Source organism: Natrix helvetica, assembly GCF_964273705.1.
Source record: "Natrix helvetica genome assembly, chromosome: 1".
In the NCBI taxonomy this organism is placed as follows: Eukaryota; Metazoa; Chordata; class Lepidosauria; order Squamata; family Natricidae; genus Natrix; species Natrix helvetica.
The window spans coordinates 294,149,303-294,168,689 of record NC_138548.1 but is presented as its reverse complement, the minus strand read 5'-3'; the positions used below and the strand labels follow the sequence as shown (position 1 = coordinate 294,168,689).

The 19,387-nt window shown below is 42.0% G+C and overlaps 1 long non-coding RNA gene across 1 annotated transcript; it reads left to right on the top strand.

The window, feature by feature from the left end:
* Window positions 1-317: 317 nt before the first annotated feature.
* Window positions 318-17,295, top strand: LOC309384762. The gene is made up of 4 exons (XR_014174114.1): window positions 318-408; window positions 13,830-13,929; window positions 15,249-15,377; window positions 15,594-17,295. It is a non-coding gene; the product is annotated as an uncharacterized lncRNA (long non-coding RNA).
* Window positions 17,296-19,387: the final 2,092 nt, after the last annotated feature.

Below are 19,387 nucleotides of genomic sequence, written 5' to 3'. Positions count from 1 at the left end.
TGAAAACATTGCAAGAGAAAGAAATTGACCTCCAAGAATCTCCCTTGTAAAGGATAAATGCTGCTCGCTGCCTTTAACAATTGTGTCAGAATTTCAAAGCCTACATGTTTTTCCAAAGCAGGAAATACAGTAATAATGGGAGACACACTTTCTACAGGATATTTGAATTGTTCCTGTCATTCTGGAAAGGAGCAGGCAATCTATCTTGCTGGTTTGAAGAGAACTCCTCCTGACCTGCAGTGCTCACACACACTCACCCCTGTATCTCTCCGCCACCTGTTCCCATACTGCTACATTCTTTCTCCACAAAAACAATCTTTTCCTCCGCCAGCAGCTGAGCAAACACAACCTTCCCAGAGAGTGGGGAAAAAGTTATCAATAAGCTTCTGTCAAGCCCCAGGAGCAAAGGTAACATTGATTTCTTCTGCATTGCCAACTTTGGGGTAGAAGTAGAATCCTAGGTTTGGGCTTGTGTGCAGCTGTGGGACAGGTGGCTGGTGCATCAGATAATAGGAGGAGAGAAGAGATGGCTAAGGGCAAAAGTTCCTGGAGTTTTAACAGTTGTGCAGAAGTCAAGCCCTTCAGCAGGTGTAACTCTTCTGTCTTGTTACCAAAAGATGCAGGAATCGTTCCCTGTGTGGTCTTCCTGAGTGGGAACTGAAGACAATCAGATTTAAGTGTCCAAGACAAAATGAGCCATTGAGAGAGAGCAAGAAAAGAGCAAGGGGGAGATACGGTGCTTTGAAGAAGTCTCCAGATCAAGGGCTCAGTGCTCAGAAGCATAGGAGGAGGTGGAGGAGGCATTGTGTAGAGGGAAAGGTTGTATTCCTGGGATTTCTGCACCTACGACCGACTTTTCCTGCTGCAAGTAAAGAATCTCCTAACTTCTCCAACTGAACTTTGCTCTACCGAGTGATCAGTCTGGGTCCTAATCTCCAGGAACAAGCTTAGCTGTCTCTGATGCCGGATCATCATTCCTCCGTCTGCGGTCATGAGTACAGTTACTCCCTTATCCCACCTCCCAGTTTCCCTTCTGCTACAAAACTCCTAGATACAGGCTTTGTTTAAAAAAACAAGATGTCATTGTTCGGATGTTGTGGAACAGAATGCTGTAACAAATGCCTTGATAGCAAGTGCAAGATTGTGTGGTTTGGGCAGTAATAGTTAGAAGTAACTGAGGATTAATAGGCACATCAGTGTTTCTTGATATGTGTACTGAATGATAGGATTCCTGCCTAGTAGAAAACCTAGTCTAAATTCGTAGCTTGTTGCTACTGGGCATCCTGGCCCTCGGGAATGGTAGTCCCAGCAAATCGGGCTTTATGTCTGGTTGGATATTTAGCAGGAATTAAACAGAACAAAGTCCCTTCTGGGTGTCTTTACCTGCCCTTGCCTGGCTGTGTTTTCCACCCAGCAGATCTCCTTGTGTGTTGCTCTTCTGTGATATTTTTAGCTTCTCTCTCCCTTCCACCCAGCTCCCCGCACGCCTCTCCTCTGACTCAGTGGCACCAAACTCCCAATCTCTCGAATTGGACTGAGCTCATCTTACAGCTCTCTTTCACTGTGTGTGAGACGTGCCAAACCCAAGCACAGCAATGTGCAGGGTTGCCAGCAGTGGCAGGAGAGCAAAAGAGGGGTGGGCACTGTAGGTAGGGAAGTTGCCAATGGGGGTGCTTAGCTCCAAATGTGCCCTGTCCTATGCAGCTGCCCTTTGCAAAGAGAGGTCCTGGGTTTTTTTTTGCCCTGAATCATACAGGAGTGATGATTGTAAAGTCTCTTTAAAGAGAGATGTTCTAGGCCGGGGGTGTCAAACTCAAGGCCTGCGGCCTGGATACAGCCTGGGCGTGTGCTTAGATCTGGCCCACGGGGCTGACCTGGAAACAGTGACGGTGCCTCTGCAAGATAAAATAGAGTGCGTACAGCCCTCCTGAGCTCCGTTTTCACTGGCAGAGGGTTGTAGGAGGCCGTTGCAGCCGGAAATGGAGTTCGGGAGCCTGTTTTCACTGGCAGAGCTCTCAAGCCGCCATCACATGAGTGATGTCGAGCTGGCCACACACATCCTGCCCACCCACCCTCGAGGTCAAACACAACCCTGAGGTGGCCCTCAATTAAATCGAGTTTGACACTCCTGCTCTAGGCAATAGCCTGTAGGCCTGGTTTCTTGAGTCTAATTCTTGTCCAGATTAGTGGTGCTAGCTGGAAATATTTGGTTCTGGTTTTAATCAATCTATGAAGGCCTCCCTTTTTGGGGAGCAGAATTCAACCATTTGAAAAGTGAGAGAAGCCAGACTTGCTTTAGCTTGACCATTTATTGGGAGGTTTCTAGATTCCTGTCAGGGACTCCTGGTTCAGCATTTCTCAACCTGATGCTGTCCATACATGTTGAATGATAATTTCCATCATTTGGTGCTGATATAGTCCAATAGTTTTTGAAGGGCCCTAGGAAAAGCAGCTTTTCTTAAGGGGGGGGATCTTGAATGGCAAAACGTATTCAGCTTTCATTATTCTTCAACATAGGGCCCAAAATCTTGATTTTCCTATATCAAGTGTCAGCTTTCTTATAACCGGGAGAAAGAGGGGTTGAAAAATAAAAAGCACCATCAATCAACATTTTTTTTAAAAAAAGAATTCTATTTCATGGATGACTTAAATAATTATGTGGGCATTTGCCCAGAGTACTGTATTACCACTATGCAAGTGAAATTCAGTGAAGTCAAATTTTATGTAATTTTTCTTCTAAGTATCAGCTTTGAAAAGAAATATTTGAAATTGGTTGAATGCCTGGCAATCCTGAAACATTAAAGATGCCCCGCTCAGTTTCTCTTGCTCGGGGCTAAGAAATATTGATGAACTACCATTCCCAATGTCCCTCAGAATTGTTTGTGCTGACTGAATGTGCTGGAGATGTAGTCTAGCAACAGCTAGGGGCCTTAAGCCATGCAACTGTACCCAAGCTGCTGTTTATTTGCAACTATTGGTGTGTGTGTGTGTGTGTGTGTGTGTGTGTGTGTGTGTGTGTTTGTGTCTGCCTGTACATGCATCTGCGCCTGCTTGCATATTTCCCGCCTTTATTATTGTCTCTCCCTCACCTGACAAGCCCCATAATCCTGTTTAGATAAAAATGTGTAGCTTAGATAGAGAGAAGACAGAGTTTCTGAGTTTTCAGTTACCAAGACTGACGCTCATCACGTCTACCTCTCCTTTCTTTCTTGACCAATCAATGGTCACTTTACAACTCGCAGTTCTGTTGGAGCCGAGTAGGCCTTGGAAAGACAAGACGTCACAGGCCTTACTGTGATGAGAGACCAAAGGGGCATCGATAGGCTGACTTTCCTCAGTCACTTCTCTCCAAGAATGTGGAAGAGAAGCAACACTTGTCCCGCCATGGTAACTCAGTGGCAGATCAAGGGGTAGCTTCTCTTGCTGTGAAGAGAGTTACATTTCTCTTAGCCCTCAGTGCAAACAGATAAGCTACATAGCATACCTCAGTAGAGTTCAGTTACATAATTTTGAACAGTTGTTAAGCACAATCACTGAGATATGCGGATTCAAACACATCCACAAATATCAATAGGATGGAACAAGCTCTTCCTCAACTCTAAGTGAAAAAAATCAGCCGAGATCCCACTTAAATTATTTATCTTATCTTTTTTGGAATGTTACAGAGAGGCTCATGATAGCTTTATGTTTTAATAATGCCTACATAGATATAAATTTGATTATTTTCCCAATTACATTCATACTAACAACATTAGAAGGCGTTATTTGTTTCTGTTTCTAATTTGGGTATAATAGCTGATACAAGGAAGGAAAGCTTTATTGGGCTACTATAAGCTTTCCATCCAATGCTCTCTAGATGCAGGGTGATACGGGGTGATCCAGTTTGAGAGCACTGGGCTGAGATTTCCTTACTTTTTCCCCATTCTATGCTTTTTTGATGTGATTTTTTTTTAAAAAATATGTATTTATATCCCACATTTGTTATTTAGATAAATAACTCAAGGTGATGGACACCTTCCGTCCCATTTGCCTCCTCCTATTTTCCCCACAACATCACCCCTATGATGTGGGTTGCGTTGAGAGAGAGTGACTGGCCCAGTGGCTGAGGCAGGAATAGAGCTCACGGTCTCCTCCTTCCTAGCCTGGAGTCTTTTGCCACTAGGCCAAACGGGCTCTCCTATTGAAAATCCTATTGAAAGTAGTGCTTCCTCCTCCTATTTTTCCTCATAGCAAAAATCTTGGTAGGTAGGTTGGACTGAGAGGCAGTGATTGGCCCCAAATTATGCCATGAGCTTCTAAGGTCAGGCTGAAGGTGGACTAGAAACTGAGTCTTCTCAATGCCAGCTGAACACTAATGTTCATATAATGATCTTTCTGGGAATCCACGTGTATTATCCCTTTAATTCATCTCTTCTAATTTATATGAGAACCTTCCATGGTATGTCCTAATACCGTGATGGCGAACCTGTGGCACGCTGCCACAAGTGGCACACAGAGCCCTCTCTGTGGGCATGAAAGCCGTTGCCCCAACTCAGCTCCAGAGCACACGCATCCCATCATCCAGCTAGTGTTCAGGTCTTTGCCGCGCGTGCACGGAGGGGGGGGAGGACACATGCAGGAGAAATGTGCATGCAGAGGGAACGGGGGGGGTCACACATGCATATGCAAGGGTCATGTGCGCATGCACAGGAAGATACAGGTGGGGGGGTCACACGCTTATGCGTGGGGGGGGCAGGGGGAGCGCAGGGAGGTCGTGCACACATGTGTGGGTGTAGGGTGCAAGGGGGGATCATATGCAGGGGTGTGGCACGCAAGGGGGTTGCGTGCTATTGCATCATGGGTGCACGCACACGCTTTCGGCATGCAATGACAAAAAGGTTAGGCATCACTGTCCAAATACTATAAATAAGTGGCACAGAGAGAGTTGCTGTTTCATGTAAAATTTGATTCTATGATTGAGCAAGGATTGAAGGGAAAGTTTCCCATCTACACACAGAGATCAGAGGCTAAAGGAAAAGTAGTGACTGCATATGACAGATTCAACAGGCTTCCGTTATAAGCATAGCCTGATAGTAGCGCAGGAAAGACTGTGACTGTACAATAATTGAGAGCTGGCAGTGACAAGCTAGTGCAAAGTAAACGTATAATTCCATTGATACATAATTAGGTGGCCTTAGCGCGCATTGGCAGATGTGTCAAGCTGCTATCCCACAGAGAGGAGATGCTTTCCTACATGAAAACAATGCTAAGCTGGCTACCGAGTACTTGCTGCTGAACAAAAACTGCTGCTGCCCTCATCAACTTTCTTTTGCTGTGGCCGTAGGACTCTTCATTTGTTAAATGTAGTTTTAAATGAATAAAATGGATCAGAGTTTTTTTCAGGAGACCTTGGCAGACTAATTATGATGCAAATTGTTGAACTGGCCCTATCACTTTTTGCCAGCAAGTCATTGGTAGCAACGTGTGCATGATGAATAATATATCTTGCCAGAAGCCTAGGTGACTTTGTCTAGTGTGTGTTGAAGAGAATGCAGTAGAACTCGCTGTCGTTGTGTTTGTGTGAGCAATTTTGATATGGGATACATGCTGACTGTAGGGGTTGGATTTGCTGGTGAGCCTCAGAAGCACAACATCTAAAGTACAGCACCTGCAGGGGAAGCTTACGGGGGAACTCAAAACACAGAGGGGGGGAAAAAGAGCACAGATGATTGCATCAAAAATGGGGGGGGGAGCAATTACCTCATTTGCATATACTGTGTAATTTAATGGATATTGGGGCAGATATCGGGGTGAAGAGATTAAAAAGAATCAAGATAGTACCAATAAAGGAGAATATTTGTAGCTCAGGGTTGAAATGAGGGCTCTTTGGTGCTTTCTTGCGAACATTTCATTACCCAAATTAAGTAATATCATCAGTGCTAGTAAGGAGTGGGATTTGTTGTCAGTTTATATTCTATAATCAAGATAGTGGGTGTGGTCATGAGAACCCTGGCCATTTTTACCTAGATTGCCCATGCAATGTAATAAAAAGCGCGCAAGGCTTCAACGTCATGGTGCCATCTTGATTTTTTTGTACTCTCCCTCTCCCCACACACAGGTGCCTGAGGATAAAATAGACATTTCAATTGTCAAGGAGTTCTAATGAAATGAAATATACTAATATATCGGATGGTGGTATCTGTTGTTTCCTACAGTACATTATTACATCATTGTAGCAATTGCAATTTAGAATCTTTAAAAATCAAAAGAGAAATATGTGCCGTAAAACAAGATTATTTCTCCCTTGTGTCTAAGGAAGAATATAGTATCTCAGTTATTTGGAACTACAATATTTTAAAATAAATCTTTAAACTTGACTGAGGGAAAAACATTAATGTAATTGCAAGCTTCCATAAGGGTTGATAAGTTAGTATATAGGTACCACACAGGTAAGCACTTCACAGCACGGGTGTCAAATTCGATCGCATCACATGATGTATCGTCATGTATCATGACTTTTTTGCCTTTGCGGAGCCGGGATGGGCGTGGCCTGCGCATAACGCAGGGGCCACCAGTTTAACAGGCCAGGGGCCACCAGTTTAACAGGCCTGCTTTACAGGTACCTGATGTTGTACATCCACTTAAAGGGGTTGGGTTTTAATCTGTGCACCTGTAATTAAGAAATTGATATTTACAAATTACAAATATGGACATGCGACAGAGGTGGTATTCAGCAGGTTCTGACCAATTCTGGAGAACCAGTAGCGGAAATTTTGAGTAGTTCGGAGAACCAGTAAATACCACCTCTGACTGGCCTGGTCCCTATCTATTCTCTGTCTCCCGAGTCCCAGCTGATCGGGAGGGAATGGGGATTTTGCAGTAATCTTCCCCTCTTCCCCTGGAGTGGGGAGGGAATGGAGATTTTACAGTATCCTTCCCCTGCCACGTCCACTAAGCCACGCTCACCAAGCCACACCAACAAAACCAGTAGTAAAAAAAAATTTGAATCCCATCACTGGCATGCGATATTAAGGAAATAATGCGCCTCATGCCTTTATTCATCTAATAAGACATAGCTGTGGAACAGAGCAGCAGTGTCTTCATCTCAGTCAATAGAATATACTTTAAAAGAATATTTTGTTTAACAACAGTTAAGAAAACTTATGTAATTACTGTGTCTGTAACAGTTGCAAGACTTAAAATCTAAACATTTCCATAAATCCTCACTATAGAGAGATATAGGCAAGAGAGTTTTTGCCTTTTGTCCCTTGTCCATCCCATCAAGCTGAGGGGGAATTTAAATATACTGACAGAATAGAACTCAAGAGCTAAAGAAATATAGTTTTCAGTGGCTAAAAGCCGTAAAGCTACCCATTTCAGGCTTGGATATTTCCAGTGTTTCCCTATATCCCTTTGGGCAGAAGGCTGTTATCAGTAGGTTGCAGTCTTTAGTCATAGTTTGTGGCACTCTACTGCATTTAACTTTTTAAGAGGCAGAAGAAAGAGTGGAATGCATGGAAAAATAAATTAGGTTGAATGATTGGCAGATGTGAAGTGCCTGACAGGTGGAGAATGGAGGTTGGAAACTGTTGGAAGAGTCAGGTGTTGGTGTGTGTGTGTGTGTGTGTGTGTGTTTAAACTAACTTGCAAAAGCTGGAGGTCAAAACAGGGCAGAGAAAAGAATTTGGATATGCTGGGCCAGTTTTTTAAGACAAGCATTGTTTTTGCATCTCACTGCAAGGTTGTTAAATGTTCCAGCTGTATATTTAAGGAAAGTCCTACTGCTGCATATTCTGTTTCCTGATTGCTTATTTGTACCCTATGACTACCATTAAGTGTTGTACCTTATGATTCTTGATGAATGTATCTTGTCTTTTTATGTACACTGAGAGCATATGCACCAAAGCCAAATTCCTCTTTGTCCAATCACACTTGGCCAATAAAGAATTCAATTCAATTCAGTTCACTTCTGTTCTGTTCGATTCTATTCTACATATAGTTCAGTAAGCATCATGTTATCAACAGCTTTTTTTGTATATGTTCAAAGTGAGTTTAGACTCAGTAGGTAGTCCAGACTATTAAACAATTGCTTAATCTGGTTTTTATCAGAGATCCCTTGTTTTATCAGAGATCCCTTGGGATCCCACTTTGCTTCAAGGGTTTGCACTTTACATATGCCCAAGTAATTAACACTTCTCAATGTCTCAGGATCCCCTGGACAGACAGAACTGAGTGCTGTTCCAATATGTAAGGGGCTACCACAAAGAAGAGAGCTCAATTTGTTCTCCAAAGCACCTGAAGACAGACAAGAAGCAATGGATGGAAACTGATCAAGGAGAGAAGCAATCTGGAACTAAGGAGAAATTTCCTAACAGTTAAAACAAGTAATCAGTGAAACAGCTTGCCTGGAGACCTTGTGGGCTAAAAGACTTCAAAGGTCCTTCCCAACTCTGTTATTCTGTTTCTGAAATCCAGGATGTGTGTTGCTTAATTTTTCTCCCTGTCTCTACAAGTATTGCCATTTCGGTATGACTGAATGATGTCTGCTCCCTAAGGCCTCCCAAGAGTGGTATTTCTCAACATTCAAGAAGGGCCATTGTCATTTCAGAATGTGGAGAATTTGTCCATTTGAAAGCAAGATCTTTCTCCCTAAACCCCTGATTAAGGAGGCTGAAGTCTGGGGAATCCAAGAGTTAAACTACCTTGTGTTTCAAAAGTCATCGTTATTGCTGGAAGGCATTGAGCTGCAGTTTTGTAGCTAGGCTGCATTTCCTTTTAGCATGTAATTGGGTCTTTGAACTCTCCTGCAGCAGCTCTGCCACGGACTGGCCCAACCAGTTTATACTCAGTAGGTCATTGTTCTGAGTCATTAATGACATCTCCGGGCCTGGCTCGCTACCCACCCACATCCTGCCTTACAAAAAAGGACAGAAGGTTAATAAAAACTTTAGTAATGAAACAATTGTGTGACACTCAAGAGCCTAATGATTCAAACAGTGTTTCAAACCAAATACCTGCTGTATCCGGTCATCGAGGTGAAACCCAGTGCTTGGCCTCTGTTTTTGCAACAGATGCATATTTACAGAATGAGTTTCAAGGATCTGGTGAAGATTGAAGGTATAAAAATTTACCCTGCAATTTTTGCTCAACTTGTTGACAAGATCTGCTAAGTAGCCCTTCCTTTAGCAGAGAAATGTGTGACAAGACACGCTTGAAGGAATGAAAAAAACAAAGTCATATCTCATTCCGTTATGAGTTCCTGTTAATTTGTGTTCTCTCTCTTTCTCTTGGTGACCATAAGCTTCTCATATCTTAAACCGCAGATAGCTGCTTATGAACATATAAAGCCATATTGCATTTTGGTCCATCTGTCCATCTAAGACCAGGATCATCCTCTGTGATTGGCAGGAGGTTTCAAAGTCATCAGTCAGAGGCCTGTAAGAGGTTCGACCAGCAAAAATTATTTATATGAGTGAGATCAGAGAACGTCTGTTCTCCTCTGGGACATAGACCATCCCATTTGGGAAGGAAATTGTCCCCTATAATTTCTTTTCATATCATCATCATCCAGACTGGGGTAAGAAGAAATGCAAAAGATAGGCATGGGAGGTCCCATATAATCTATTCACAAACATACACCAAACATTATTTTTGGTGAAATCTTCAAGTCAGGCGAGAAATGGAGAGGGCTTCACTCACTTTATCACCAGTTCCAGTTAAGTCTTTTTACAAACTAGTTACAAGTGCATGAAACTGAGCTGACAATCTTGTGGGATTCTGTTATGAGAAAGATGGGAGAGTACAACTCATTGTATTTCTCATAGCCCTCCCGTTTTCAATACTTGATCAACTGTCTAAAGTAGAGCCGAGAGCATTATCCATTATAGTAGATTTTGCAACTACATGATTGGTGGCTTCCGGAGGATGGTACTGAAATTTGTAAAGCTGCTCTGGGGCAACTAAGTCATGGAATTTGTTTTCAAACCTATTTAGCATCTATATGAAACCATTTCCACCAATAAACTCCAGTCTGTTTCACACTGCAGGTACCCAATCACTGAGGTCTATATTTTCAGAACTGTTGGGATTTGCGAGATGTCAGCGATAGCTTCTTTGTTTAAAATGCTGAGAATAGTCTGATATCTGCTGTATTTATTACTGATTAAAGCATTTGGTCCACAGTTTATTTGATGATGACTGAACATAAAATAGCTGAACTATCTTTTAAAAACGTTCCTGCTTCTTTCTTATCGCAATTATGAAACCCCTATGGGACATAATCTGGAGATGATGGATTAAGTTGTCATTGATGTGAGCATGACACATAGCTTTATCTGTTTTTTCCTTTAAAATAGTTGAGGGACTCCACATTAATGTGGAACAGAGAATCTTCTAATGTATGGTACTGAAAATAGAAATGATATGCTGGAGATGTGAACATCAAGAAGAGACATTTTATCATGCTTGGTGGATATGTAAAGAAAGCAAGAAAATGTTGGCTTCAAATGCATACATGCATTTGCATCAAAGATTAAGGACCGAGATTCTTCTGTTGGGATTGAGGGACAAACCTTGGGAAGGGAGGGGAGTCATGCAATCTTATTGTTCTACATGATAATTGCAGCGAGATAATTGTAAGCACAGATAAAAATTTGGGACTGCCCACAATGGAGGAATGGTTGATGAAGATGATGGAACTTGCTGAGATGGCTAAATTGAATTATTTGGTCAAAGAAAAGCCAATATCTATGATCATTGAAATAGGAGTGATGTGTGACCATTTGGAAGAACAGGACAGTTCAAAATACCAGTGGCTTTGTTCACAGACCATAGTCTGTTACGAAACTCCAAGAAACGAGCTCTTTCCACCTCGGTTTTCAACAAGACTATTGTATGGCTCTGAAATGACCACCATACAGTACTCATAGATGACTGGATCATTGTAAACTACGGTAGATATTACACCTACAGTGATTTTTTTCAGCAGGACATCTGGCTTAATGTCAGTAACTGGCATCCAAGGTCTATAGCAATTTGGGCTCTACATGACACACAGTACGTCTGAAACATCTGTTAAAAGATCTCTGTATAGTGGTGGTAAAAATGGACACTATGGATTCATTTACTACATGAGACACATAGCTGAATGTGTCGTGCAATGCACAACATTAAAATCATTCTGAATTTTGGCTTAAAAGCAAATAGGCAATGTGCTACCCATCTATTACTGCTCAGATCATTCCGAGAACAACTGTAACTAACAAATCCATAAGAGATGGTAGCTCTATGAGTTCAGTTTGGTCTTCTCAGAACAAGATAAAGAAGTTATAATTTGCTCTTTGCTTCATTCCTGAACAAGCTAAATTCCATGGTAGAGACAACATGGATAACAAACATAGCTGTCAGTGTATCAGAACAAGGAGAGGGATGTGATTTATTCAATGTACTGGGCATAATTTTTTATTTATTTCTCCCTGCTCCTCTCATATTTTGTCCCTCAAGCACAAAAAAAAAACAATAAATCCAAGAAAACCAGACATTAGTAACTAGGGCTGAAGCAGAGTTTGCTGCTGGGGAAGAAGTCTTCTCTAAATCCAGCCAAGAAATATAACCGAATATAAGAATGCAAGCTAACAATATGCCAATAGACTGAAAGTGACAGTCACACAATTGTCAAATTGCAATGCAGTAAAAAACAACAACCCAAAAATCTGAAAAAGTAGTCCTGCATTCATTGTTATGCTTATCACTAGGTTACATGGAACGAGCCAATAATTTAGCAGCATCTGGGATTTTATTCCTTTGACTTTGCACATTTGTCCATTGTTTGGTGATACCTCTATGTCCCTTTACATCATGATTCTCCACCGCGATCTATTCAGAAGCCACAGACATAGGGCTTCACAAAGTGTAAATGCGTTTCCTTTCGTGGAAACTCTGCAGAATATAGGGTGAGAGATGCCTTTGAACTGAAGTGCTGCAGGAAATTGTTGAGAAACCCTTAGACCACAACAGGAACAAATCATTCAAAGCTAGATTAAGAAAAAAAACACAGGGGGTTCACAGGCAGCAGTAACAGTGAAGCTAAATATTTTGGGCACATAATATGAAAGCCAGTCTTTGGAGAAGGCCCTGATGCTTGGAAAACTCAAAAGCAAAATAAAAAAGATTGACAGAAGAGAAGGTGATCAATATATCACTGATGATACAAGCATCAGTTTAAAAAGAAGCAATTACTGGCATACAGTTCTGGCAAAAAAAAAAAAAAGTCCAACAGGACATGAACAGTCAGCAAGTCTGAGTGACTAACCATAACAAAGCATGCCTTTTTGTTGTGATTATTTCCCCCTTCTGGTTATTTTCTTCGGTGGCTCATTGTTTAACAGAGTCCTTGTTTGTTCTAATAGTTATTCACCCACTGCAACCAAAGGGAAGAGAAAGAAAAGAAAGAATTATGACCCACCACCCTGGTAGAAATTCCTGTCTGGTCACCTGCAGTGGCAAGGGGCAAGGCAACAGAGCACAGACTATCCACTCCATTGGGCATCATTTGGAGACAGTGTTTCTCCTCAGGCTGACCCATCTTGACCTTAACTTAGCACACCAACGCCTATGTGGCATCTACAGCCCAGCCACCTCTTTGAGGATGCTGAGCGTAAGGATCATGTATGTTCTTCGTCAGTCATGCTGTCGATTTTAAGAATGGCTTCAGCTGAGTTTTGTCCCTTTTTCCTTGATAGTCCCTGCAAGGCACCTGAGTTTGTTATTCCTGTCCATTCCAGCTGGAATTCAAACGGCATGACTTTATCTAAGGAACAGATGAATGGCTCAGGAGGAATGTTTATGGGTAAGGGAAGATAAGCAACTACATTCTCCAACCTTGCCCAGACCTGCTGAGATCTAATGGCCAGCCGATCTCCTCTCACCTGCCTGCAGCTCAGTCTTGCTTCCAGGCCAAATAGTTCCAGGCCTTTTAACCTGAGCAATGCAGGAATGTATTATTCCACCCAGGAACCATTACAACTGAGTCACGTTTTACAGCACCTTTTCTCCAGCCTAAGCATCTGCCTTTCCATGCTGCACAGAATCAACTTTAAACCTGAGATGCATATTTGTCCTTCCCCCCCCCCCACATCCATTTCATGGAAACAAATGTTGAATGAAGTCCATTTTCCCCTCCTAAGCCCAAGGATCTAAATGCCAGGTAGAACACGCTTGCATATTATTCATATTAGGACCAGGCGCTTTGGAAGGTAGCATAAACAGTCCACCCCCCACCCCCCTATCTGCACTATGTCTGTTTCCAGGCGCCCAAGTTTTAAATGCCTGGAATTCCAGTAAAATGATGACTTTACTCTTGTTTTTTGTACTGTTCTTCTCACCAAACACTTTGTTCGGCATGCTGAGCGTTTTAGTCCTCTAATTTCTATACTTTTCAGTAGCGCTGCCCTCGTGAGAGTTGGGGGTGCCTGCCTTTCATATTTTACTTTAATTTCCTCCTGTGTGAAACATCATTTTGCTCACTATGAATAGGTATGGCATAAAATGGTTCAATCATTTCCTTCCTCTTATCCTTGACTGTGAACCTCTGGGCTTTTCAATTTCCTTTACCCTGATCTCCACCGCTGGGAAATATTAATTGATGGCTCTTAGTAATATCAAAGAAGGTGGGTTTTTGTATTTAGGAAAAAATGAATATGTAAATAACATAAATGGGAGGTGACCTCTGATCATCCCATAGTGTTCCACAAATGAAGCAGGCCTTTCCTGAAGCATCCACAGACTCACAGGAAGGTTTCACTGAGGATCGAACTGACAAGCTTCTCTCCCATTTGTCATCATTTCTTCAGAGAGAAACAAAAGGGGGAGAGACCAATGGACTGGATGGAGAAAAGAAGAGAAGGCTTCACCCCATCATCACCCACGTCACAATCAGACACACTGATTCTGGTCAGAGGACATGATGGGCTTCTCACCAGGGCGAGGAAGAGACCGTTCTTCTGAGTTACTAGCGCTTAAATTGGAGAAATAAACCTTAATTCATGAGAGTGCGCATTTGTTTTATTCTTTTATGTTTTATTTTATCATTTATTTGTTCAATTTCTATGGCCGCCCACTTCAGTCAATGACTAACGCTTAAGAACTGAAGCAAGGCCAAATTTGAAGAATGTATCTTTGATTTCATCTTTCAGCAACCTGTGATATTTAAACTAGCTCAAGCTGTGAAGCAAACAGCGGGCCTTGCTAAATCACAATCTCCACTTAATGCCCATCAAAAGATGATTGTGAGGCTGAGGCTTACCTTACTCGGGAAGTGGGAGAGATGTGATAAGAACATTGCTTTGCTTACAGTTTAATTACAGCTGCCAGATGGGGATGATGCAAATAGCCACAGCAGCATGTTGACACGGTTCTCCTGTGAAATTTTCCTGGTCAACATTGCACAGAGAAAGCTGCTACGGATAGTTTCGACTTACAATGACAATGGAGCCCAAAATTTATGTTGCTGAGTGAGACAGCTGTTAAGCAAGCTTTGCCCCATTTTATGACCTTCCTTGCCACAGTTGCTCACTGCAGATGTTAAGTTATTAACACGGTTGTGAAGTGAATCTGGCTTCTCCATTGACTTTGCTTGTCAGAAGGTCAGAAAAAGTGATCACATGACTTTGGGCACTGCAACTTATTTATATATGAGTCAGTTCCCAAGAGCCTGAAGTTTGATCAAGTGACCAAGGGGATGCTGCTATGGTTGCAAGTGTGGAAAATGGTCATAAGTTCCTTTTTTCAGTGCTATTGTAACTTTGAACAGTCACTAAATGAACTGTTGTAAGTCGAGGACTACCTGCATTAGATCCAATAGCTTGAAGAAGAAGGGAGAGAGAAAACCGTAAGAACATGGAAGATGTGTTCTGTGAGCATATTTAGGAATTCAGATCTGAGTTGGTGTCTTACCTAGAGTTGCATACATACAATTCACAAACACATGCACTTTTCTCTTTCTAAATGTTGGATTATGAAATAGCAATAGCAATTAGACTTATATACCGCTTCACAGTGCTTTTACAGCTCTCTCTAAGTGGTTTACAGAGTCAGCATATTGCCTCCAACAATCTGGGTCCTCATTTTACCCACCTCAGAAGGATGGAAGTCTGAGTCATGTAACGAGCCCAAATTTCTTGCTGAGAAATCAGATGCTTATCAATAGATGTGGTCACTATTGAGGTTAGAGGGTTGAGTTATATTCTAAAGTTTTGACCCTGCTTCTTTAGACCTAACCGAGATCTTGTACCAGAAACTACATGATAAATAAGACCTGCTCAGAAGAGGACATGGGGATGTCTTTCTTTCTAAATACATTCCTTTTGACACATGGCACCATCAAAGTTGCAGTTACACAGGTAAGAGCAAAATAATTTCTTTTTCATCAACTACTGTAAACCAACCAAATCAAAATCCATCCCTTTTTTTTTTCATCTGAGTTTGTGAGGACAGCACGTTTTAATGCTGGGTCTCACAGAACAAAAGTAAAATGTATAAAACGTTCACAAGCCGTGCATTCAAGTAAGTGTCATATCTGTTTATATACATTTGAAAATCTGTATTATGTTTTGCAGACTTCCAGGCTCCAGATTCAGCTTCAAATTTCCAGTCCATTGGTCTCAAGTGTACTTTAATGGAACATGAAGACACAGCTTTTGTTCTATAATACTGATGCACACCGCTTGGCTAAAAAGATGTGCGTGTATGTGAGAGAGAGAGAGAGAGAGAAAGAAAGAAAGAGAGAGAGAGAGCAGATTTGAAAACCGATGTACTGTCAGCTTTCATTATTAAATAAGCTATTAAGAACCTCAACAGAAACTAGCAGGGAGGTCTGCAATAAAAGAAAAAAAGACAATTTCAGTTAATACTGAAATCCACCACCAATCTGGAAATTAGCTAGACGTGAGAGGACAGACACACGCATTTCTTTTAGAGCAGGGGAGATAATCATCTCTGGTCTAGACACCGGATCCATCCCCTCCCTGCTTGGGCAAGTTGGACGATCCAGACAGGTAGAACGTAAGAGGATCGGGTAGACAAGTCTCTGCCCCTCCATGAAAGACCCATCCCTAATACCCTAAATTTCTCTACACAGGATGAAGCAAGGAGCCAGCTGTGTCAATGGGAGCCTAAGCTTCCTGCCTTTTTTGCATGAACAGCAGTGGTCCATACAAGCTGAAGAAGAAAGCCCAAGCTCTTTGGTGTCCCACTGGATTGAGCAGGTTCACCTGCCCAGTGTTTTTCCCGACTCAGTCAGGAAAACACGTGGACACCCGAAACACACAGTCTCCCTTATTTGCAAAGGTGGTTCTGTCAGATATTGGCCATCTACAGTATTTGCTGAAAAAACACACAGTGGCTGAACCATGCTTATTGGCAATTCATCTGAACTGCTTGCAAAGGAGGCTCTTATTACAAATTCAGGAACAGGTTCAAGCAGAGAACCAGACTGGAAGACAGATGAAGATTACCAGAGGGTGTGTTTTTCCCCAGCCCTTATTTAGGGACTATAGTCCCATTTAGAGCAGGATGAACACCAGCTACTTGGAGTGGATGAATATCCTGCTTTTATCCTCCCAATTGATCAAGAGAGAGCTTTAACTTGTTGGCCCTCATCCCATCCATTACTTTCCCCAGATACAATGTCTATCTCTCCTCTGAAAGTTTTGCTAAATGGTCTCTTGCTTTTTTGGGAAGTAGCCAGGGTTCATTCAATAGAGAGATATAGGCTTCACAGTTGCTACTTACAAATGTTCTTCTTCAAAGTAAACTGTTTATACTTGTTACACTGAATATGTTGTATACCTAAAATGTTTCTCTCCATGAAAACATGTGCTTGTTTACCCGGTCAACAACATGACCTTGTGGGTACAAGTACCTGTGCTTCAGAATGATACCTACAAGACTCTTCCCCACCACCTATATCCTCAGGCAGAAGAGAGATAAGGTCAGTGTTGGCTCCAGCCATGGGTTTATCTCCTTATCTCCTTACCTGCTCAAGATGGAACTATGACCAAGACAGGATTTCACAATTGAGGGCAGGGTTAGGAATCTTGCTAAAGGAGGTTATAAAAGGGAAGTTTTAATACTCTCTTCTCTGCTCTACTTCTCTCAGGTCAACCTCTATTTTCTCCATCACATTAAGGCCATTCTGGGTTACAGTGTCCTAAAAAGCAGTTGTTGCTTTTAAGTTAAATTCCTAAGAAGGTTTTTTTTCCATTTGGAAAATTGTGATTCTTCTCAAATGTTTTTATTGCTACATTATTAAAGATTTTGTCAAGACAAGGTGTGTCTTAAGTATATAGTGGACAGTGCCTGTGCGTCATCAACACTGACAAGCAATACAGCCCCCTCCTCATTATTGTCATTTCTTTGTGATTTCTATTTTTTTCTCACTCTGTTTTTGGTGATATACAAAGACTTTGAAGAAAAGTCACTGCATATAAGTAATGTTCCACATAATATGGTCCTTCCATGTCACTAATCTTGTCCTTGGCTTTTAGGAAATATTGGTAATAGAATTAGTTTTATGCAATAAGACAGTTCATAAAACTTAATACAAAACGGACTATTCTTGCAACACAATAAAATACTCCTTGCAGATTTTAAATCCAAACACAGCTTTCCCATCAGCATTCCTAAAATATTTTTTAAAAAACACAGAAGTAACTTCCTCTTCAAGTTTATTTATAGACTTCATTTGCATAACCTGGTTATTGAGTTTAACCCATTTTTTTGAGTATTCACAATACACCACACTATAAAGCAAGCAAGCAAGCAAATGGACTGGCTTTACATATCTCTCTTTCTCTTCCTCCTTCTCTGGCTGTCATGTGTGGAGGGATGGAGGGAGGGAAAGAGAGAGAGTGAGTGAGAGAGAGAGAGTTTAAAATTCAGCAGGTTTTACACATTGTGCAAAAATGGCTGCTAGGCTTGTAGTTGCTTGTGTCATGCAAATATAAACTGTTTTTCAACTCAGAGCAAGAGGCAGAATAAGTAGAGTAGTTTCCCCTAATGGCAAAAAAGCACAAATATGTTTAGTGCAAAAGTATATTTTTTTCTCTGTCTTTATGTGGAGAAAAAATAGTGGTATGGTTTATGCCCTTGCAAAAAGCCACCCAGTCTGTAAGGACAGAACAACAACTATCCTTATTGTTCAGTACAAATACTAAAAATAGATTTGGGGTATAGTCTAGAAAAGTATGCTATCCAAAATGCCACAGTTCATAAGTCTATTTTGTTGCTAATTATCAACCAGGTCATCAAACAAAAATTATATACCACATTGCCAACACTGTCTGGCAACCCAATTTTTCCTCCTGCCCTCCTAAGACAGGTCTTGCTTGTCCTAGGTTCATGGCGTAGATGCTTGACTGTTATTTTCCCAGACTGCAAAACACCGAGCAGCTGTAGGAGAGAAGAGTGAAGTGTTGGGGGTAAAGCTGCATTATGTTGGCAGCTCTCCTCCACTGCAAGGGCTGGGATCTTCTAAACAGAACTTAACACAGACGTCCCTCCACCCCAGCCTAGCAAAGTCGCATCTTCCAAAGTGCAACCAAATTGGGCCATAACATAGGAATGCCTCCCTGGGCCTGCCAAGAGGCTTAGCAGGGCAACTTTCTGTTTATCATTTTGGCCAACCTGCATGCAAGGCAGGAAAGAGAGAGCAGCAAGTTCCTGATGTTGCATCCTAGAAACTTTGCTTCTGAAAATGAGAACGTTATAGAGCCATCATGGTTCGCAGCCACTTACCTCTTTTTTTCCTTTTTCTATCTATCGACCAGAGGTGATATTCGGCAGGTTCTGAGCAGTTCTGGAGAACCAGTAGCGGAAACCTTGAGTAGTTCGGAGAACCAGTAAATACCACCTCTTACTGGCCCCGCCTCTATCTATTCCCTGCTGCCCAAGTCCCAGCTGATCGGGAGGAAATGGGGATTTTGCAGTAACCTTCCCCTGGAGTGGGGAGGGAATGGGGATTTTATAGTATCCTTCCCCTGCCACGCCCACCAAGCCACACCCACCAAGCCACACCCACCAAGCCACACCCACAGAACCAGTAGTAAAAAAAATTGAATCCCACCACTGCTGTTGACACTTTGGAAAAGCGTTCAAGCCAATGAACCTCACACATAGCCTGGGCTCAAGAATAGGGCTCTAATTTTGTCCCATGTGAGACATACTTCTTTAAAACGGATCTGAATCTTTCACCAGGCCACTTGATGCGGAGTCAGGAAACTTTTCAGCCATTTTACAGCCCTCCCCCCCCCCACCATTTATAATTCTGTATGCCTTCATTATGAGCCGCCCCACCACCACAGTTAACCCCAAAATCTGAATTCTGTAAGGTCTGCTCCAAAGAAGCTGTTAT